Below are 24,129 nucleotides of genomic sequence, written 5' to 3' on the forward strand. Positions count from 1 at the left end.
CTAGATGGGTATCCCTGTTCTCTGGAGAAAAGCGGGGGAGTGCGTGCTCCACCGGAGAGGTTACGTGCTGTGTACCATACGGGAGGGCAACCCATTCCAGCTCTTTCCAACTCAGCCTTTACAATCCTACTTTAGATCCTCCAACCGGGGCGGTAGATGGTCCTCCCAAGGCAGAGGAACACTCGAGACGACCACACTACCCCACAAGGAGACACGGTGTCCCCGGATCAGAACACCGGGCACCCATCTAATGCGGGGCTTCCAAAAAAAGAGATCTTTGTGGGATTCCATTTGCAGGGAACATCCAGAATAGGCACCTCTATAGAGACAGGAAGGTCGTCGTTGAGAGTTTCGGGGAAGGCGTGTGGATGGGGTGTGATGGCTAATGGGCGTGTGGCTCTTTGGGGGGCCGTGAAAATGTTCTGGAATTCGATTACGGTGATGGTTGCACGACTCTACTGAAACCATTGAATTGTACACTTTCAATGGGAGAATTTATGGCATATTGATTATATCTCAATAAAACTGTTAAGCATTTTAAGTCTCATGGGGAAATGTTCCTGATGGTTTTAATCACTAAGCACATGATTTCATCTTTATTAAAAAAAAATATGTGCACAGGTGTGTGTAGTGAGAAGGCAGGAAGGCAATATGCCCAAAACTCTAACAGTCGCTTTGTCTGGGTGAAGGGATCAGAGGAGGCTTTATTTTTCCTGTACAAACAGCCAGGGGGCAGGATCTATCTGCAGTTGGGGGTGACGCTGAGGCCCCAAAGCTGAGCCGCTGGACCAGCCCATCCCTGACCAAGGTGGACCTTGTGACTCACCGGCAGAGGCGTCAGGCGTCAGGCATCAGGGGTCAGCTCCTCCCTGGGGAGGGAATGCGGCAGGGCCAGCGGGGCGGCCACGAGGCAGGGAGGCAGGTGCGGTGGGCAGGCTGGCCCATGAGCCCCACTCTGGCTGTGAGCTTCAGCTGGTTCCCCTCAAGGAAAACAGGCAGGAGAAGTCAGGCAGGAGATCAGCAATAATTACTCACCAGGCAGGCGGGCTTGGCACCCCTCCCTCATTCCCGAGCAGAGAGGTCACCCCTGGCGCCCAGGCCTGCCCTGGTGGCATTGCCCGGCAGCAGAGCTGGCAGGGCTGCTCATGACCCTTCAGGATGGGTCAGGCAGGGGGGCTGGTCCAGGAGGGAATCCACCAGGGGGTCAGCGTGAGAGTCCTGCCTGACTCTCAATCCAGACCCCCAGCAAACCCAAGCCCTCAAGTCTCCATTTTGAACAGTGCTTTGCAAAGGAGCTGCTCCATAAATAGTGGTGGACAAATGGTTGAATGAATGAAGTGAGACAGCAGCCTGCATGTCACCTCCGGGTGGCGGGAGGGCACACAGCCTTGTAAGGGAAACTGCCCAGGGAGCAGGGTCAGTACCACAGGCACCGCCTGAGTCACTTGGTTATTCCTGGCCTCAGAGGACATCCGAGGCGGGAGGGGGGCTGAGCAAGGGGTCCACCTGGCCACCCGGGGGCTTGGTGAGGCCACGGCTGGGGAGTTCAGCCCAGGAGTGAGTGGAAGGGTGTCTGAGGCCCCAGGTGGGAGGTTTTTGGAAGGCTGCTGGAGGGGGCCAGGGGTCATATCCAAATCAGGGCCTGAGTCCCACTAACGAGGATGCAAAGCTGGCATCTTGGTTTCCTCAGTGCTGTGTAGCCGGCCAGTGAGCCCTTCCTCAGGCTCCAACCAGCTCAAGGGACAGGGATGTGGCCCTGAATAAGGAGCCACAGTTAGCGCTCCCCTCCGCCACCCTGATGCTGACCTGGCTGGTGCTCAGGGAGGAAGGGCAGCCTGGCAGTGCCTACTGCCGCCAGAGCCCAGAGGAGCCCAGGAGAGGACAGGTGCAGCCAGCTGCCAGCGCTGGCCCAGGCAAGCCCCAGTCAAGCCCCAGTCAAGCCCCAGCCAATGGAAAGCCCACAATGTGGACCAGCCACAGGCTCGCCTCAGCCCAGAGAGCCCAGGGGAGGTAGTGACGGGCGCCAGAAACCTAGGTTTATAGCCCAGCTCCGTCTCTTTCTAGCTGTGTGGCTTCAGGCAAGTTATCTCACCGCTCTGAGCCCTGGGCTCCTCCACTGAAGATGAGGTTAAAATACCAGGTCTCAGAGTCCATGCAGGGCTTGGTGCAATAAATACTATAGGCAAAGTGCCTGACATGTAGTCTGCGCTTAACCAGTGGCAGCTGTTGTTATCCTATTATTCTATTATTAATAGAATTAATATTAATATCACCGTTATTATTACTATCCAGTCTTAAAATCTCTGATCCCAAGACAAGATCAGTCCCCAGGGCCATCCCTCAGTCATTCAGCCTCCTGCCTCTTCCACATACATAACCCTGGTGACTTAGGATTTATTCATCATGGATATGAAAGGTTTTGTCCCCAAAATCTCTTCTGACTTTGCAAAAGCTCCTAGCACCTGCACGGCTTCACCCTCAAACAGGTCGACTTGCTTTGTGATCAGGGCTGCTCCCTCCTAGCTGGGTGGGAGGAGGTGAAGGGAGGGGGCTCAGAGAGAGGTCGAGGAAGAGGAGTCTTGGCCTTTCAACATCAGCCTGTCTATTTTTATATCCCTTCCCAAAGGGGGCCAGGACAGCAGGCCTGTGGCTATGGCTCAGCACAGCTGTAACCCTCAGGGAATCTGGTGTCTTTGGGAAATTGGACCCAGGCTATCCGGAGGCCCTGAGTCCCCAAAGGGGGCCTGAACGGAGGGAGATCCTGGCCTCTGGTGTCAGACATGCCCGCCTGAGCTGAGAAATGGGCAGGGGCTCCACTTCTCCAGCCCCAGCTTCCGCCCTGTGAAATGGACATACACCTCCTGGCCTGTGGAGGGCGGGCGGGGTGGAGCTGCCGGAGGGCTTCTGGGCAGGATCTGCTGGGAGGCAGGCAGAGCTGGCTGATGGTCACGGGCCTTCTGGAGGAGTAGTGCTACTAGCATGAAGGCTGGTGGTGGTGGTAATCAAATAGCCCTGGTATCACTAGCACTGTGAGCGGTGGTGGTAGCCTAGTGGTAGTGGTTGTGTTAGCAGAACGGGTAGCACTAGTTAGTAGTAGGAGAAGCAGGGTCCAGGCCCCTCCGTTCCACCCCAGGTGAGGCACAAAGGGAGCTCAGTCTCAGGATGCCCACTAAGCAGCAGCGCCCACCCTCCAGGCCAGCGGGGCAGGGACTCCAGAGGTCCTTGCCCATAATAGAGGCATTTCAGAGACTTTATCTATTATTGACAAGGTGGAAGCACACCAGCATGAGACAGAGGAGGAAATGCCCACAAAAGGGAAGACAGTCAGAGGCCCGAGGAAAACACCCAAGCTGTAATCATTATACTCTGCTCAGCTGTGCACTGAATTTTTATATACAGTCATAATAATATAACTGTTATTGATCTTCCTCTTTTAGTACCAACCTATAAAGAAAGCATCGACCGTAAGCGGTTACAGAGCGGACGACCAATGTCAGCAGCCTTGGTCCCTCCCAAGAAGCTGTGCTGGGGGGTCGGGGGTGTGGGAAGGGGAGCCCCTAAGGGCAGGGACGTCGAGACATGCTGGGAGAGTGTCCTCAGTGGCTCTAGAAACAGGGCAGAACAAAGTTACATGGATATGGGTAACAGGGGAGCTCAATAGAGAAGCCAGAGCATGCCCCCCAAAACCCAAGTCAGCTCATGCTCAGAATCCAGCCATAGTTCCTCCTTTAACTCGGGGCATGGGGAGCCTGAAGTCCTCATAATAACCTGCAAAGCTTAAGTGCCAGGATACCCCTCCCTATCCTCTCTGACCTCATCCCTGACCTTCTGCCCCAGCCCCCACTCCAGCCGCTCCCCCCCCTGCCTCCTTGCTGATCCCTGAACACACCATGCGTCCTCCCACCTCAGGACCTTTGCACTGGCTGTTTCCTCTGCCTGGCGCATGTCCACCTTACAATGTATGAAGTTTATTGTCTGTCTGGCCCTGCTGGAATTAGAGTCACTCTAAGATGAGGGCAGCCCCATCGATCACCTGGAGGGCGGGGATCTTTGTCGTCCTGCTCACGGAGTTCCACTAGGGCCCAGGACAGTGCCCAGTGTGCGGCTGGCCCTTGGTAAATATTTGCCAAACAAGCGATTGAATGAGTAGGCCATCTGAAGTTATGAAAGCAATGGCCAGAAAGATCTAAGGACATGCATAGTGGTTGTCCCCAGAGAACGGGCTCAGAGAAGGGAAAAGGGATGAAGGAGGGACTCTTGTCACCAGAAGCCTTATGTACCAGGTTTGAAGCCCATATGTATGTATTACTTTGATTTTAAAGTTTATTTTTAAAAACAAATAGGAGTTCCCGTTGTGGCACAGCAGAAACGAATCCCACTAGGAACCATGAGGTTGCGGGTTCGATCCCTGGCCTCGCTCAATGGGTGAAGGATCCAGCGTTGCAGGTTGCAGATCGGGCTCAGATCCTGCGTTGCTATGGCTGTGGTGTAGGCCGGCAGCTACAGCTCTGATTCGACCCCTAGCCTGGGAACTTCCATACACCATAGGTGTGGCCCTAAGATAATAAAAAGACAAAAAAAAAAAAAAAAAGAGCCGATTTGGCCCCATGATTTCTCCTTCAAGAAATACTGTTCTCGGAGTTCCCATCATGGCTCAGCAGTAACAAAGGCAACTAGTATCCATGAGGACACAAGTTTGATCCCTGGCCTCGCTCACTGGATTAAGGATCTGGCGCTGCTGTAAGCTGTGGTGTAGGTCGCAGATGCGGCTCGGATCCCGCACTGCTGTGGCTGTAGTGTAGGCCGGCAGCTACAGCTCGGATTCAACCCCTAGCCTGGGAACTTCCATACGCCGTAGGTGTGACCCTAAAAAACAGAGACTGGAAAAAAAAAAAAAAAAGAAAGGAAAAGAAAGAGTTTGCTGGGACTTGTTAAAATACTATGGGGAAAACTCCCCCCACCAAAAATCCCACAAAACAAAACAACCAGGCCCAGATGGCTTCACAGGTGAAGTCTACCAAACATTGAAGAAATAAGTAATACCAATTGTACAAAAGCTTTTTGAGCAAACTGAGGCAGGAGAACACTTGCCAATCCATTCTATGAGGCCTGTGTTGTTACCCTGACACAAAAATCAAAGACATTACAAGAAAAGAAAATCACAGACCAATTATCCCTCAAAAACAAGATGCAAAAGTACTAAACAAAATGTCAGCAAATCCAATCCAATGATATAAAAGGATAACGCATCGTGACCAAGGGGGCTGGAGACCCCAGGAGCAAATTCTGGTCCAACTTTTGAAAATCAATCAATGTAGCTCACTATTTTGACAAACTAACAAGAAAAACCATATGATTATCTCAGAAGAGAGGCAGGAAAAAGCATTTGACAAAATCTAACACCCGTTCATAACCCAATAAAACTCAGCAAACTAGGAAAAGAAGTGAACTTCCTCAATCTGATAAAGCTGAAAACCCCACAGCTAACATCAGCAAAAAAAAAAAATTTTTAATGCTTTTTGGGGTTGCACTCACAGCACATGGAGGTTTCCAGGTTAGGGTTCCAATTGGAACTGTAGCTGCCGGCCTACACTGCAGCCACAGCAACACAGGATCCGAGCCATGTCTGTGACCTACACCACAGCTCACGGCAACGCCAGATCCTTAACCCACTGAGCAAGGCCAGGGATCGAACCCGCAACCTCATGGCTCCTAGTCAGATTTGTTTCCACTGCGCCATGACGGGAACTCCAACATCAGCAAAAATGTTGAAAGACTGAAAGCTTTCCCCCCAAAATCAGAAACAAGACATCTTTCAGTCCCTGGCCTTGGGACTTCCATATGCCTCGGGTATGGCCGTGAAAGAAAGAGAGGAAGGAAGAGAGGAAGGAGGAGAAACACGTCCTCATTTCTATTCGACATTGTATTGGAGGTTCTAGCCAGTGAAATAAGGCAAAGCGGAGAAAAACACATTCAGATTGGAAAGGAAAAAACAAAACTGGCTTTATTCGTGGACAACATTAATCACTTAGTAGAAAATCTAATGGGATCTATAAGAACAAGAAATTTAAAAACTGCTAGAACTCACAAGTCAGTTTCACAATGTTGCAGGAAAAACATCAGTATATAAAAATCAACTGTACTGTAAATAATAGCAACAATCAGAAATTCTAAAAATTTAGGAGTTCCCATTGTGGCTCAGTGGTTAATGAACCCGACTGGGAACCATGAGGTTGTGGGTTGGATTCCTGGCCTCGCTCAGTGGGTTAAGGATCCGCTGTTGCTATGAGCTGTGGTGTAGGTGACAGACGTGGCTCGAATCCCACATTGCTGTGGCTGTGGTGTAGGCCAGCGGCTGCAGCTCCGATTAGAGCCCTAGCCTGGGAACCTCCATATGCTGCAGGTACGGCCCTACAAAGACAAAAGCCAATAAATAAATAAATTCTAAAAATTTAAATATAATTTACAACACAAAAAATATGACATTATTTAGGATAAATCTGACAAAAGATGTTAGAACAGCACACTAGAAACCACAAGTCATTGCTAAGAGAAATTTTAAAGATTAAGTCAAGGGGGAGAGATACTCTGTTCCCAGCTTGGAAGACTCACTATTATTAAGCTTTCCCTCTCTCCAAATTATACAGAGATTCAGTGCAATCCCAATCAAAATCCCAGCAGGCTCTTTTTGGTAGAAATTGAGAAGCTGATTCTAAAATTCGCATGAAAATATAAAAGGAACTAGAATAGCTAAAACAACTTTGAAAAAAAAAAAGGCACAAATTGGAAGGTTAACCTTACCCAGTATCAAGACTTCATAAAACTACAATAATCAAGACAGTATGGTATTAGCACGAAAATGGACAGATAGATTTTTGGCATGGAAATGGATTGGTACGTCCCTGTAAAACTGATTTTTTACAAAGGTGCAAAAGCAGTTCAGTGAGGAGAATAGTCTTTTCAACAAATGAAACATTTGGACATCCATATGCAAAAAGAGTACTCCAATTCATATACCCACCACACTCAAAAAGCAGCTCAAAATGGATCATTGACCTAAATGGAAAACCTAAAACTATGAAACTTCCAGGAAAAAAAAAAAAAGGAGAACAAATGTTGTGACCTTGAGTTCACCCAAGATATCTTAGATACAACACTAAATGTGGGACCCATAAAAGAAAATCATGATCAATCGGAGACATCAAAGTCAAAAACTTTTATTAGGAGCTGCCGAGGGCTGGGGGTGGAGATGACTGCTAACGCCTATGAGGTGATGAAAATGTTCCAGATGCTGACTGTGATGATGTTTGCACGTGTCTGTGAGTATACTAAACTTTGTACACAAGTGTACTTAACGTTGTACACTTAAGTGATATTATATGGCGTAATATTGCAATATATGGTGAAGTATCTTGCAACAAAGTATTATAATTTTTTAAAGAAAAAATTTAAAACTTCTTTTCTTTGAAAGACTGTTAAGAGAATGGAAAGACACAAACAAGGGGAAAATATTTGTAAATCATGTGTCCAATGAAGGATGTGTAAGAAGAATATAAAACACCCTCGATGCTCAGGAACGAGAAAACAAACAAGCCCCTTCCCCTGCCCACTCCCCAAATTCCCGCCGATGATTAAAAGACAGTCATCGAAGAGGCACGTGTATGGCAAACAGGCACTTGAAAAGATGGTGAGCATCCTTAGTCACGAGAGATGCCGATTAAAACCACAATCAGATACCACCGCACGCCTATTGGAGTGACTAAAATAAAAAGTCTGATGACATCCAATGTTTGATGAGGATGTGGAGGAACTAGACTTCCCAACACTGACCATGAAAATTCAACATGGCACATGGATTTGGACAAGTCTGACAGTGTTTTTGGAAAGTTAAAGATATCCTATCACATGACTTAGCCATTCCATTCCTAGTTATTTAAATGAAAGCATAAGTCCATACAAAAACATGCACACAAGTGTTCTCAGCAGCTTTCTCTGTAATAGCCGAAACCTGGAAACAACCTGTCAACAGGTGAACGGATAAAGAAATCGTGTTATTTCCATGCACTGCAACACTGTTCTGAAATAAAAAGAAATGAGCTATTCATACACAAAACAGCGTGAACGAATCTCAAAACTAGGCTGAGTGAAAGAAGCTGAACAAAAAAAGACTACGTACTGTATGATTCCATTTATACAAAACTCTGCAAAATGCAAACGAATCTGTGGTGACAGAGAGCAGATCCTGGGCTGCCTGGAGAAGGTCGTGGTGAGGAGGCAGGGAGAGGGGGAGGGAGTGGAGGTTGAGATGGGCTGATGGAGTGTTCACTGTCTTGTATACATATGTCAAAACTTATCCAATTACACCCTTTAAATTTTAATGCCAGTTTTTCTGTGCCAATTATACATCACTAAAGCTATTTCTTAAGAGATAGAGCGTCATTTTAACAAGTGAAACAATGCAAAGATAAGGGACGAAAACCTAGCCACTGTCCCCTCTTTCCCTCCTTTCTCACTTTCTAAAGGTTTCCCTATCAGCCAGTTTGGAATTTGGCCACAAGTTTCTCACGTTCTTACCGCGATATCCGGAGGTGGGGGATGACTATTGCCTGATCGTGTTATTAAGATGGGGATCATGTCTTACAACACGCACCTGTGGGGTTTTTCCTTCTTTACCAGTGATCTGACAGGCATCTCCTTCCAGCTCAACTGAGACTTTGTGTGTGTATGTGTGTGTGTCTTTTCAGGGCCGCGCTTGCAGCATCTGGAGGTTCCCAGGCTAGGGGTTGAGTGGGAGCTACAGCTGCCGACCTACACCACCGCTCACGGCAACACCGGATCCTTAACTCACTGAGCGAGGCCAGAGATCAAACACGCATCTTCATGGATACGAGTCAGGTTCATTTCCTCTGAGCCACGACGGGAACTCCCAAAGGCTATTGTTTTTATTTCTAGAGAAGAGGCTCCCGCAGTGGGATCATTGGGTCAGAAATATGTGTATTATTTTCTTCTCAGTCAATATTCTCCAGATTGCTTTTTCGGAAAGTTGTTGCAATTCCACTAGCCATGTAGGAGGTGTCTACTCCTCCATGTTTTTGTCTCAGTGGATCTTAGGTTTCGTATTACATTTTAGCAACACAAAGAGTGCCCAATATATCATCCTGAATTTTCCTGTAGGTGCAGTGAAACTTTATTTCCTTTTGCCCAGGAAACACCACCTAGGCATTATATCCACATCCACATACACTGTTTTGTTTTGTTGGAATGTTTTAAATTCAATCGAGCATTTAACTCTTTTTCTCTATGAATTACTTGTTTACATCCTCTATTTTTCTGTTTATTTAGCTGTGCTTATCAAATTATATTAGCTTTTTGCACATTGAGGGAATTAAACGTCTTACATATGTGTGCAACATATATGCACATACATGCCAACTCATGTCACACATGTGTGCCTCCATTGTACACACATATACATGCATCACATGCACATCGTGGGGAGAAGGATGCACTGCTGGGCCCATTCCAGCAGGCGAGTCCAGGGCCTGGACCAGGTGAGGGGTGGAGTCCCAGCAAAGCTGATGGCAGGCAAATAGGCGGTGGCTGGAGCCACTCCGGTCCATGGAAAGGGTTTTGAGGGCCTCTTGGCCTGTGTGATAGCCTCCGCCACTTCTTGGTACCCATGTGGTGAGGCCCTGAGTCTCCTGCATCCCACTCCCAAGCACCCCTGGCCACCACACCTGACTTCCGCCCTCTCCATCCCCTGACGAGAATGGCTGCAGCATCAGGTGAGCTCGTCAGGCCAGGCCCTTCAAGAAGCCTTCATGTGGAATTCTCCCCTGCCTGATGTCCCCTGCCTGATGTCTCTTTGGGCTGTTTTGGGTGAGCGGTTTTTGACATGTTTAATGAAATTGCTTTTTTCCCCTCGCGTTCATGAAACTCCACTCTTAAGGCTTTAATTGCAGAGGTTCTGGGCTTGGTGAGTACTTGTCTCAGCCTAGCAGGTGCAGGTGTCAGATCGCATTGCCTGGCAGCAGGCAGGCGCCGGGGGCTTCTGCGAGGATGCAGCCTCCTCCTGCCACCACACTGCAGCTCTGGAGGCGACGCACCCCTCAGGTGCGGCCATTGCTATGTGCCAGGATTCACACCATCATTTAACTTCTTCTGTGTTCCTCTAGCCCCTCTAAAAATTTTAAGTGAGACAGGTAAAAGGACCTAAGTGGGAGGAAGGTGTCCACACCTCACGGCAAGGGTTAAAATGTTGACACCCTTATGCATGTGTGTTGTAATACTCAGAGCAACCACTAGGGAAACCATACAAAGGATACACCCAAAATCACTATAGATAAATCACGATGAGCTCCTAATTTCAAGTAACCCACAGAAAGGCAAGAGAAGAGAAGCAGAGGAAACAAATAGAAGATCAATAATAACACAGAAAAAAAAAAAAAAAAAGGAGTTCCCGTCGTGGCGCAGTGGTTGACGAATCCGACTAGGAACCATGAGGTTGCGGGTTCGATCCCTGCCCTTGCTCAGTGGGTTAACGATCCAGCGTTGCCGTGAGCTGTGGTGTAGGTTGCAGACGCGGCTCGGATCCTGCGTTGCTGTGGCTCTGGCGTAGGCCAGGGGCTACAGCTCCGATTCGACCCCTAGCCTGGGAACCTCCATATGCCGCGGGAGCGGCCCAAGAAATGGCAAAAAGACAAAAAATAAATAAATAAATAAATAAATAAATAAAACAGAAGGCTTAAGTCCTAAAGTATTGATAATTTGCCATTATGTAAATTATTTAAATACACAATTAAAAGGAAGAGATTGGCAGAGTCTTTTTTTAATGACCCAACAACAATATGCTGTTTACAGGAAACTCACTTCAGATTCAACAATGACATTTCATTGAAGAGGATCCACAAATGGCAAATGAACACAGGAAAAGATCTTCCATATCCTGAGCCATGAGACCAATGCAAATTCAGACCATAAAGAGATGTCACTACACACCTATGAGAATGGCTAAGATAGAAGTTCCCCTCGTGGCTCAGCGGTAACGAACCTGACTAGTATCCATGAGAACACAGGTTCTATCCCTGGCCTTGCTCAGGAGGTTAAGGATCTGGCATTGCTGGGAGCTGTGGCAGCTGTAGCTCTGATTTAGCCCCTAGCCTGGGAACTTCCATATGTTGTGGGTTCAGCCCTTAAAAATAAAATAAAATAAAATAGGAGTTCCCGTCGTGGCGCAGTGGCTAACGAATCCAACTAGGAACCATGAGGTTGCGGGTTCGGTCCCTGCCCTTGCTCAGTGGGTTAACGATCCAGCGTTGCCGTGAGCTGTGGTGTAGGTTGCAGATGCGGCTCGGATCCCGCGTTGCTGTGGCTCTGGCGTAGGCTAGCAGCTACAGCTCCGATTCGACCCCTAGCCTGGGAACCTCCATATGCCGTGGGAGCGGCCCAAGAAATAGCAACAACAACAACAAAAGATGAAAGACAAAAAATAATAATAATAATAAAATAAAATAAAATAAAAATTTAAAAAGTAATGGCTAAAATAAAAAATAGTGACCACAGGGAGATCCCACTGAGACTCCTACTGCAGTGGCTCAGGTTACTCCAGAGGTATGGATTCAGTCCCGGCCCCTGCATTGGGCTAAAGGATCTGGAATTGCCGCAGGTGCAGCATAAATCCTGGCTCAGATTCAATTCCTGGTCCAGGAACTCCATATGCTGCAGGTGCAGCCATTAAAAAAAAAAAAAAATAGTGACCACACCACATGCTGACAAGGATGCCGGGACGCTGGATCACTCATGCATTGAGAGTGGCAATGTGAAATGAGACAGCCCCTCTGGAAAACAGATTGGCAGTTTCTTACAAAACCAAACATGCAATTATCATATGACTCAGCAATTGAACTCTTCAGCACTTATCCCAGAGACATGGAGGCTTATGTTCACACAAAACCCTGTCCACGAATGTACATGGAGGCCTTATTCCTAAGAGCCAATGATTGGAAACGCCTCGGGGACCTTCAAAGAGCAAATGGTTGAATGGTGTATCCACAAAATGAACTACTACTCAGCAGTCAAAAGGACTGTTGACACATACAAAACCTTGGATTAATCTCCAGGGAATTATTTTCAGTGGAAAAAACCAGTCCCCAAAAGTTTATGCAGTATGTGGTCCTATTTGATACCATTCTTTTTTTTTTGTCTTTTTTTGCCATTTCTTGGGCCGCTCCCACGGCATATGGAGGTTCCCAGGCTAGGGGTCGAATCGGAGCTGTAGCCACCGGCCTACGCCAGAGCCACAGCAACGTAGGATCCGAGCTGCATCTGCAACCTACACCACAGCTCACGGCAACGCTGGATCGTTAACCCACTGAGCAAGGGCAGGGACCGAACCCACAACCTCATGGTTCCTAGTCGGATTCGTTAACCACTGCGCCACGACGGGAACTCCTAATACCATTCTTGAAATAACAAAATTATAGAAAAGGGGTGCAGATTAGTAGCTCCTGGTGGGGGCAGGGGTGCAGTGGGCAGTTGATGAATGGAGGGGGTAGTGGGAGTGGTTTTAAAAAGGGCCACACAAGAGAGAGTTCCCATCACGGCTCAGCAGAAATGAATCTGACTAGCATCCACGAGGATACAGGTTCGATCCCTGGCCTTGCTCCGTGGGTTAAGGCTCCGGTGTTGCCGTGAGCTGTGATGTAGGTTGCAGACATGGCTTGGATCCTGCGTTGCTATGGCTGTGGCGTAGGCCAGCGGCTACAGCTCAGATTTGACACCTAGCCTGGGAACCTCCATATGCCTCGGGTGTGGCCCTAAAAGGACAAAAAAAAAAAAGGGCAACACAAGAGATCCTTGAAGTCACGGAGCCATTGAGTATCTTGGCCGGGGTGGTGGATACATGAATCTACGTAGGCTGAAAAAGTACGGAAACTAAATACACACACAGGTGAATACAAGCAAAACTGGGCAAATGTCAGTAAGATCATGTATTATATCAATATCAATATCTTGTTTGTGACATTGTGCTGTAGTTTTACAAGATACTACCTCTGGGAGGACCCTGGGTGGTTGCTCCACAGGATCTGTTACTTCGTACAATAGCAGGTGAGTCTGCAATTATCTCAACATAAAAAATCAATTTAAAAATAAGTGGGAGTTGCTATCGTGGCTCAGTGGTTAACGAATCCAACTAGGAATCATGAGGTTGCGGGTTAGATCCCTGGCCTCGCTCAGTGGGTTAAGGATCCAGCGTTGTGGTGAGCTGTGGTGTAGGGCGAAGACACGGCTCGGATCCCGCGTTGCTGTGGCTGTGGTGTAGGCCAGCGGCCACAGCTCCGATTAGACGCCCTAGCCTGGGAACCTCTACATGCCTCGGGTGCAGCCCTAAAAAAGACAAAAAAATAAATAGACAAAAAGTAAACAAAATCAAACAAAACTCCCTCCAGACTGCACTGAGCTTCAGCTCTGCCTTGTGACTGATCCACCCACTCCCCCACCCCTATTGCTCCCCAGCCACTCCTAGCCGCTCCTGCCCCAGCACCTCCGCAAGGCAATGGCTCGTCCTGGATTCTCCCAGACAAAAAGCCTGTGATGGGGTTGGCTTGATTTGCTGGCGTTTTATTTGGAAAAGTGATCCCCAGGAGGAGTGAAGAGGGGAGAGCATGAAACAGAGACAGAGGTGACCCAGCGGGAGGATGATTTATGGCGTTGCCATCGCTATGGGCAACGAGGCTTGGCCCTGGGGGCCCTACAGAACACAAAGGGGGAAGCCTTTGTTTGTTGTGGACACCCCATCAGTGAGGGTGACTCTGAGAGGCGTGCTTGTGGGGTGCACATGTGTGGCTACGGAGGGGGGCTCCCTTGGGCTCCCCCACCTTGGGCAGAAATGAGAGGAACCAGGATTGAAAGTCCAGGGAAGAGCCTGTGTCCACCTCTGGCCTCTGACCCAACAGCCTCCAATGATGCTCCATTGTCACATCTGGCCAGCTCCCCCCACCAGCCTGCCCCTCCCAGTTTCCCGTCCCAGGCAAGCACGTCATCGGTCCACTCAGATGCTCAGCAGGGCCCAGGACCCTCCCTGCAAACCACCCCTTCTTCAGAGTCATCACTAAAGCTGGCCTCTGTCCACAGCTGTCCCCACTCGCCTGTCTTTGTCCAACCACTGTCTCCTGGAACCCTGAGCAGCCTCCCTGCTTCCACTCCTGGCCCCCGAGCCATTCTGCCCAGCCCAGGCAGAGAGGGGCTTTCTAACCTGCAGAGCGCAAGGAGTGTCCTCCCATAGAGCCCCTGATGGGGTCCGCGGTCTTTAGAACAAAATGCAATTCCTTACCTCGGCCTCCAGTTCCCCCCCAGACACCCCTCCCCTTCCTGACCAGTGAACCCATCCAATTGGGCCCAACTGCCCGAATCACAGCACCAGTGATGCTTAGTGATTAACATTTACCTGATTCCGACACTGGCAAGTTCAGCAAACACTCAGTAAATGCTGATCGAGCACCTGCCTGGTATCCTTTCCCCCATGTGGCCTGAGGAAGCCAGAGCCAGGGAGGACAAGTGGCTTCTCTGAGGAATTAGGAAGTAGGAGCTGATGGAGCCCAGGAGTGTCCTGCTCCCAAGCCCAGGGACGAGGGGCCACAGCAACCGGACCCAGCCCAGAGAGAGGAGCTCAAAAGCAGAGCTAGCCCGATTCCGATGGAAGGGGTTTGGGGCTGTCAGGCCAGAGCAGCAAGGTCTGGCCGGCTGCTGAGCATACAGCCCATCCTCCCAAGCTTTGAAACAGGCCTTCCAGAGTTTGTGTCATGGTTCAGTGGAAACAAAACTGCCTAGCATCCATGAGGATGCAGGTTCGATCCCTGGCCTCACTCAGTGGGTTAAGGATCTGGCACTGCCGTGAGCTGTGGTGTAGGTTGCAGATGTAGCTTGGATCTGACTGTAGCTGTGGCACAGCCAGTGGCTACAGCTCCAATTCCACCCCTAACCTGGGAACTTCCATGTGCCACGGATGTGGCCTAAAAATAGAAAGAGAGAGAGAGAAAGAAATAGGGATTCTGTGTTGGCAAATATGGCAGACCTGGCCCCATGAGCCTGAGGTTGCCTTGGGCCAGCCTGGGCAGCCCCCAGGGCAGGAAGTATGTGGGGGATGACACTTCGTGGGTGATGGGGACTGGGTGTCAGGAATAGCAACCTCATAAGCTGGGCATTTCCTGTACCACCTCCCCGCGTGAGCAGTTGTCTGCTGAGCCTTCCACCTATGGTCAAACTTAAAGCCAACAACCTCTCTTCCCAGGGGCCATAGCTCCAGGGTCAGGGTAGGGCGTCGGGGTCGGGGGCTGCTGGAAAACTCCAGGTGGGGAAAGATGTGGGTTGGTTGAAGTCTCTGTGGACTCCATCCTGTGCCCCTTCCCCTCCCCAGCTCCCTGCCCCACACATGCCTAGCCGCTCGGGCCACCCAGCTCGGATAGAACTCACAGGGAGATCAAAAGTTCCCATGTGCCCAGCCAGCAGAGTGGAGGGGCACAGTGGCTGCCTAAAAAAACCCAGGAGTCCAGCAGGGGCCTGGCAGAAGGAAGTCTGCAGAATTGAAGCTTGTAGAAAGGCTGAGTTCCCAGTTCACGTTGGTCTAGGCTTGGGGGGGGGGGGTCCAGCTCAGCAGACACAGTAGAAAGTGAGCAGCAAGCAGCCCAAGCCACTTCTCCAGCCCAGCAGGACTGTCTCCTGTTTATTGACCCACTTGAGACCCTGACAGTCCGAGAAAAAAGAAAATCACACTTGGGTCCTGTCTTCCAGAAACATGTGGTCCAAGAGGCAGGGTCTTGGCTTCACCCCACTCAGCTTCCTCTTGCTACAAAGTCAACCCTCTCCTGTGTCCCAGGTGGTGGGCGGGGCTTTCTGGAGGCTTGGGTAACACCGCTTAGACCTGAGCCTGGACCCAGCCCTCAGCACCTCCCCTGCACAGAATGGCCCCACCTTCTGCGCACTGCGCATGTCCAGAGCATGGGCACTGTCACTCCCAGGCCTCCCCACCGTCTCATCAGCAAACCCTGAAGAAGGACCCACTCCCTGTAGGTTTCTCCAACCCCAGCCCCGGGTCCCAGGACCAGTTTCTTATGCTGAGCTATTGCCATGTTGGCCTAAGCATCTCCCTTCCTTATCCCTCTAGAACAGTTTCCAGTAGATTTCTGGCTCCAAGCACTCTGGCATGCTCTGCAGGGGACAGACCCCAATTTCAGACCCTGGATTAAAAGCCCACAGCTGCTGCAGCTCCTCCTCCGAGATATGTGGCCCCATACCTAGGGGACCGGTTCCCCGTGCCCACCATACCAGGCTGACCCTCAGTCCAAGCTGGGCTATTTGGCTACTTGGTTTCTAACCTGTTGAAGGTCCCTCCTTGCCCTCTTCCTCCAGGCTGAGGCTGGCAGAGGGCTATGGGCACCCGTGTGCCTGAGGGGTGGGTGGGTGTAGGGCAGGGAGGAGCCGGCAGAGTTAGACCCCTTCTATCTGCCTCTTTAGTAGTTGCTGGGAGAAGAGATCCCTCCAGGCCAGGGTCCCCTTGGGAGGTACCCACCCAGCCAGTCCGAAAGGAGGGAGGTGGTATGGAGGCAACCACTGCCACCCACTCCCACCCCATCCACCCGCTTCTCAGGGAAAAGCACTCAATAGAGAGGAGTCGGCCCCACACTGCACCTGCCTCTCTGCAAGTGATCCACAGACACAGGGGGTCTACCTGGTGGGGGAAGAGGGCCGAAGGGCTGCAGGCGGCAGAGAGGAGAATTGGGAGACAGACCAGCTCTAGAGACTTCCAAATGCTCTGCCCATCCCCCACGCCAGCACTTAATCCTCCATCTCGGCTACTTAACCTCTCCCACCAGGGGCCGGGCACTTTAACTCCATTTAAATAAGCCCTTGAGGGCTCAGAAGAAATTGTTGCCAGCAATTCAAAGCCCCAAACCCGAACCGGAGGGCAGTCAGTGGCTTTCTGTCCAGCTGCCCTGGGTTCCAGGCTGCCGCCAGAGGCCTTCCCACAGCTCAGAGGCCTGAGCCCACTTCCAGGGGAGGAGGCTCCCACAGGACGGTGGCATCGGTACCCTAGAGCCTGGTCCCAGCCCTCAGGCCCCACTCGCTGTCCACCTGGCTTGGCTTCCTCTAATTCTCTTCAGCCCAATCAAAGGGTACCCCATGCATGTATATTTGGGCCCAAATCCCCTTCCTGGCTGAGAAAGCCTGGGCGATGTCTTAGCCGGATTACTTCCTTTGCTGCCAAACAGGCTTCACAGCCCTTGTGAGGCTGAACTGAATGATCCCATGCCTGGTACCTGGGTGGTCATACAGGTACAAGGCCAAAGCAAAGAATCGCCTGGAATCAGGGGTGGTAAGAGTCCCTCCAGGTGTGAACAGATTGTCCCTCCTGAACGCTTGAGTCCCTGGTGTCTGATACCACTCAGCACCCAGAAGTTAGGGCTACCAGACAAGACAGAGAACACAGTTACGTTTGAATATCAGATACATAATAAATCATTTTTTAGAGAGTTCTCCTTGTGGCTCAGCAGAAACAAATGAAACTAGTATCCATGAGGATGCAGGTTCTATCCCTGGCCTCTATCAGTAGCATTGCTGTGAGCTGCAGTGTATGTTGCAGACTTGGCTTGGATCTGGCATCACTGTGGCTGTGGGGCATAGGCCAGCAGCTACGGCTCCGACTGGACCCCTAACCCTGGAACTTTCATATGATGTACCTGTGGCCCTAAAAAGGCAACCAAAAAAAAAATCATTTTTTAGGATAAGTGTGTCCTGAATTTGCATGGGACAGTCATTGGTTTTCCGAAATTCAAATGTAATTGGGTATTCTGTATTTTCATTTGCAAAATCTGTTGATTTTAACTGAAGGAGTAATGGGGGGGGTTCGTATGGGTTTTTCATTGTATTTTATTTTATTGGTGTACAGGTGATGTACAATGCTGGGTCCGTTTCAGGTGTAAAGCAAAATGATTCAGTTATACATGTTCATATATCCATTCTTTTTCAGACTGGTTTTGGTTTTTTAAATCCCCTGATGGCAGGAGGCAAGATAAGAAAATTAAGTGAAAAGCTGAATACAGAGCTATAAATACACTGTCATCATTACTTGTTTTTAAATTTTAATGTATATTCTCATAGAGAGAGAGGAATTCACAGACACTGACCGAGCCTGAGATGGAGGAGACAGGATGGACAGACACAGAAGAAAATCTGGAGGAAATTTCCAATAGGTTAACAGCGACTGTCTTTGCATTGCAGGTTTCTAGGTAATTTTTGGTTTCTCGCTTTCACTTTTGAAATTTTTCTGTTTTTCAGTAAGCATACATACTTGATAAAAAAAAATATGTTTTATGTGAACAATCTCTTAAAATTGCTATTGCATTGTTGAGGGGTGAATGAAGAAAAGCAAAAAAATTCACCTGCCGTCCACTTGGCTGATGCGTCCTGAACATCCTTAGAAAATGCACGGTGTTTCCCCAACCACAGGCTCCGACAGACTTAGTCCTGCCCTCGATGGGTCTGAGTCGTGGGGCACCAACAGCACATCAGAACCGGGCCCAGGTACCAACGACATGGGGACCGGTGGTGGGGGAGGGGCTCGCCGTGTTCTCCCAGCCCCAGGCCCTCCTCCACTCTCCTGCCTGTGCTTTTTGAGCTTTGCACTTTTGTTTTTATGGTTTTCAGTTTCCTCAATCACTGTCAGCTGTCATTGCTCACTGCCATCTGCATGCCTGCCCCTCAAAGCCATCCTCACCTCCGTTGGCCCTTCCAACCCCATGTAAATGCCACGGTTGAGATCGTGGGTGAAGCTCAGGCAGGCAGGCTCGGGATGGGAGTGCAGCTGCCCAAGAAAGTGGGAGGACATGAGGGCACAGCTCCATGCGTCCTTCTGGGCAGCCACCGTCACTCAGCATAGCAGTAATTCGCCTCAGCTCCGACTTCTCCAGCATGCTGGGTTACTGCGCCTTCCCAGAAGTGTTTGCCCAAAAAGTGAATGTGGGAGTTCCCATCGTGGCACAGCAGAAACAAATCCGACTAGGAACCATGAGGTTGTGGGTTCAATGCCTGGCCTCGCTCAGTGGGTTAAGGATCCGGCGTTGCCATGAGCTGTGATGTAGGTCTCAGACAAGCCTCAGACCTGGTGTTGCTGTGGCTGTGGTGTAGGCCGGCAGCTGTAGCTCCAATTGGATCCCCCAGCCTGGGAACCTCCATATGCTGCAGGTGTGGCCCTTAAAAAAAAAAAAAAAAGTGGTCGTATTGAAAAGGTTTCTAGGTCCCATCTCAGAGGCTACATCTCTTAGAAGTATCACCAAATCCCACTACGATGAAAGAACATGGATATGCCCATGGAGCTTCGGCCCCAGAAGGTCACGGGACATGGGATTTGAGGTGACCAAGGTGAGACGGTGTGTCAGCAGTGTTCAGAAGGAGAGAACAGAAGCCATTCTGGCTACTTTTGGCAGAAATGAAAATTGCTGCTTACACAATCCTTGGAAGGACTGGATAAGAAGGCTATACCTTGGCTTCCAAAATGGATCCCAGGGAGTTTCCGCTGTGGCTCAGCGAGTTAAAAGCTTGACATAGTATCCATGAAGATGCATGTTGGATCCCTGGCCTTGCTCAGTGCGTTAAAGATCCGGTGTTGCTGCAAGCTGTGATGTTGCTGTGGCTGTGCTGAAGGCTGGTAGCTGCAGCTCCAATTCAACCCCTAGCCTGGGAATTTCCATAAGCTGCAGGTGCAGCCCTAAAAAGAAAAAAGGAAAAAAATGGGTGCCAGGATACCACCAAACTGACCCACCAAGAGAGCCCCACTCCCACCTCCATCAAGAAGGTGAGAGACCAAAAATGGAGTTCCCGTCGTGGCGCAGTGGTTAACGAACCCGACTAGGAACCATGAGGTTGTGGGTTCGGTCCCTGCCCTTGCTCAGTGGGTTAACGATCCGGCGTTGCCGTGAGCTGTGGTGTAGGTTGCAGACTCGGCTTGGATCCCGTGTTTGCGTTGCCGTGAGCTGTGGTGTAGGTTGCAGACGCGGCTTGGATCCCGTGTTGCTGTGGCTCTGGCGTAGGCTGGTGGCTACAGCTCTGATTCGACCCCTAGCCTGGGAACCTCCATATGCCGTGGGAGCGGCCCAAGAAATAGCAAAAAAAGACCAAAAAAAAAAAAAGAAGAAGAAGAAGGTGAGAGACCAAAAGGACAGCTCTGGCCCCACTGGTCTCAGAACACCTGGAGCAATGTGGAGAGCCACACCGGCGGAGCCACACTGGCCAAAAACTAGGCAGCCCTCACCCTGCCTCTCAACGGCCCCAGGGCCAGTGACCAGCCGCCAGAATGCTCCCCAGCACACCCACCACCAAGTGTGCCAAGTGAAAGAGCAGAAGCACTGCCCCTCCGTCCCTTCCGGCTTCTGAATCCCCAAGAATGCACCTGACTGGCCAAATCTGAGTGGCAAAGAAGTCTTGGGAATGCATTGCACTGGGACCTTCCCTGTCCACTCGGTCTGGAGGTCACAAGTCTTTGCGGGGGGGCAGAGTAGTATGTATAGACTCCAACTCGGCCCAGCTTCCCTGCCGACAGCCATTCCGCCCCTTATCCCCTGGTGCCCCGACTGCAACTCTATCCCTCCCCAAACACCTCGAGATGACCTTGTCTCCAGCTTTTCTGAAAAGATCACGGCCAGGGGGACCACCTCCCCCAGGCACCCTCCCCTTCCAGCGCTTCAGAATGCCTGGCCTCGTCTTCCACCCTTCCCTCCAGCCTCTCCCTGGTGGACCCCCACCCTCGCTCCCATCACCTCCTTCCCTTGCTCGGCAATGCCTCTTCCACTCCCACCCCACTCTCCCCCCTGCCCCATCATGAAACGCACATCCTGCGTGTGACCCAGCTGGCTCCCCCGGCCACCTTCTCTTGGTTGAGAGCCTCACCCTGTGCCTGAGTGCATCCACCCCCCCCCCCACCCCCCCACCCTTACTCCTGTCTGCTGCTGCTGAGGCTGCCCTCTCCCCATTAACCTGCTCGGTTCTCCCCAGATCTCCCCGAGTCTCCTCCCTGTCCTCACACTTGCAGTCTCTGCAGCCTCTGGGCCTCTGCTCCATCTAATTCTGCCATCTGCTGCCCTACATCCCTTTCTATACCCACCACCCTTCCTCCAACATCCGCTCAACCCTGCCCAAGACTGGCCATTGGCTTCTCCTCTCTCTTAGCTTTTCGCAGAGTGACCCAGTCTAGAGCTTCGGCCTGCTCAGAAATTCTGACAATAGCAAAGAACAAAAATAGAGTGTCTGAGGCCTTGTCATCCTCCCGTTTCTCATTCCCCCTGGGCCCTGGAAGGTGGGCCCGTTCCATCCACTTCACAAATGAGGAGCCTGGGGTCAGGGCAGAGCCAAGACCCTGACGCAGGTGCTTCTTAACCATTCTGCCACACAGCCTTCCCCAGTGGCTGCTGCTGGCTGCCCCGTCACTTCAACTCCACCTGCACAGGACCACGCGCCCTCCTGGTGACCTCCCTGCTCTGCCAGTAGGGCTCCCACAACCTGTTGCCTCTCTCCACTCCGTCACCCGGTTCAGGCAGGGATGGCTTCAGTCCATAGTGTTGCAATAACCTGCTCTTGTCTGCCTGTTCTTGTCCACCCCACCCTCTGCTCCCACTTAATCTCCCGAAAACACTGTCGAGAGTCAGGCCTTGATTGCATCACTTGTCAAGTGTGGGGTTGTGGCTTGGCTGTGGTCAGCGTCTGGTGAGCTCAAAGGAATCCTTTGAAATTCTGAAGACCATTATCCCTGAAAATGCGTGGGAGCTCGGGGCTTCTGCAGACAGAGCTGGATGTCAGGGGCAACCTGCTGAGGCTTGGAGGTGCCCCCAGAGTGAGGTCAGCATGGGGGCCGGGCAGGGGTATTCTCCTATTTTTCTGGGGTCAGTCCAGCAAATGGGCCTGGGTGAGTGTCCTGTCACTGCTGTGACAAGGACCACTTGCTGGAGGACTTGAACAACAGAACTTGCTTCTCTCCAAGTTCTGGGACCAGAAGTCCAAAATCAGGGTGTCGGCAGGCCAGGCTCCCTCTGATGGTCTAGGGGAGGCTCCTTCCTGCCTCTTCCAACTTCTAGGGGCTGCCCGCAAATCTTGGAGCCCTTGACTTCTAAAAGCATCACATCACCCCAATGTCTCTCTATGTCTTCAGGTGGCTTTCTCCCCAGGACGTCTGTGTCTGTTTCCAAATTTCCCAGTTCTCATAAGGAAACCACGGTGAGTGAGGACCCACCATAACCACCTCATCTTAACTTGATTACATTTGCGAAGACCCTATTTCCAAACAAGCCCCCATTCTGAGATTTCTGACAGGCGTGAAATCGATGTGTGTGGTGATTGGGGGGACAATATTCAACTCAGTACGTGGCCGCCCCAGCAGCAAAATAGGAGGACCCAAACGAAGCACGCAGGTGCAGCCACAAGAGTCCCAGAAAAGGGAGAGAGTGGGAAAACATCAGAGGAGTCTGGAGCTTGGGAGTGGAGGGCAGAGAGAGGAGGATAAAGGGTAGGGAAACGGTGGGGAGAGGCCAGAGGCATGAGGACAGACGGGCTGCAGGGCTCGGACATCCTCGGCGCAGAGTCTGTGGTGGAGGCCAGAGGTCAACGCGACCAGGACTGCCCACCAATGGCACAGTCCCAGTGGCCCTGCAAGGGGGAAATGTCTCCATCTCAAACAGATTTGGCATTTTCATCCCAGGCATCTGGATGCAGTGAATGGAGTCCCTGCCCAGAGTCCCAGCAATTCACGGCTCACTGAGCAGCTGACGGCCACCAGCTCCGCAGGAGACACATGCGCAGACCCGTCCTCAAGGACGCAGCCCCATAATTACCTTCAGCTGCCAGCAAACAGCATCCACTTAAATGATAAGCAGATGCTCACGGCCCCTCCAGGCTCCGCTCCAGGCGGCATCCCACAGACACCTCTGAGGCACACCCTGTCCCGCTGACATCAGCGGCTTCCTGATTGTAACAGAAGCCCAGCCCAGCACCCGGAAAGAAGAAACCCTTCCCCAAAGAAACCCAAGCTCCAGCTGCCCCCTAACAGCCAGCCGGCCTCTTGGGCCACTGGGAAACTGCTGTGTTCCTGTGGGCAGAGCCCCGTGTGCAGGGGCATATAATTGATGCTACCTTCCAGCCCCACAGGTGTCCGAGAAGACCATCACCCCCTGGCTCTGATCTCATTTTCTAAGTCAACCTAGGCGGGCCTCCAGGGGAAGGTGGGCTGGAGGCAATTCTCTCGGTCAGCACACGCTTTGGTCCAAAGGCAGCGTCCTTGCCAAGCCTGATTCCAAGCCTGGCCACGCTGGGCACACAAATGACCACAGGACCCCTGACACTTAGTCCAGCCCCCAGTGCTGCCTCAGGCCACCCGGGCTGTAAGGGACATAAACCAGGGATGCACCTTAAAGCTCTCACAGGTTGGATGCCAGAGGGGTTTGCTCAGCTGGGATTTGGGAGTTGTCACATCCAGCCCTGGGCCCGCTGTCCAGTAGGGGACCACGTGTGGCCTGTGAGCATTTGGAAAGCAGCTGGTGCCAATGAAGAGGCCTTCAAAGTGCAAAATCCACGCCCTATTTCCAAGACCAAGCACAACAGAAGTAAGGTTAAATATCTTATTAATAACTTTCGTCTTGACCACATGTTGAAATAATATTTTGGATAGGCTGGGCTAATCGATACATTTTAAAAATTAGAAGTTCCCAGAGTTCCTGCTATGGCTCAGCAGAAACGAATCTGACTAGTATCCATGAGGATGAAGGTTTGATCCCTGGCCTCACTCAGTGGGTTAAGGATCTGGCATTGCTGTGGTTGTGGCAGAGGCCAGCAGCTGTAGCTTCGATTCGATCCCTAGCCTGGGAACCACCACATGCCACAGGTGTGGCTCTACAAGACCAAAAAGAAAAAAGAAAAAAAAAATTAGGAGTTGCCGTCATGGCTCAGCAGTTAACGAACCCAACTAGGATCCATGAGGGTGTGGGTTCGATCCCTGGCTTCGGCTGGTGGGATCCGGCATCGCTGTGAGCTGTGGTGTAGGGGCAGTGGCTTGAATCTAACGTGGCTGTGGCAGAGGCTGGCAGCTGCAGC

The sequence above is a fragment of the Phacochoerus africanus genome, chromosome 14 (assembly GCF_016906955.1).
Source record: "Phacochoerus africanus isolate WHEZ1 chromosome 14, ROS_Pafr_v1, whole genome shotgun sequence".
NCBI classification, from domain to species: Eukaryota; Metazoa; Chordata; class Mammalia; order Artiodactyla; family Suidae; genus Phacochoerus; species Phacochoerus africanus.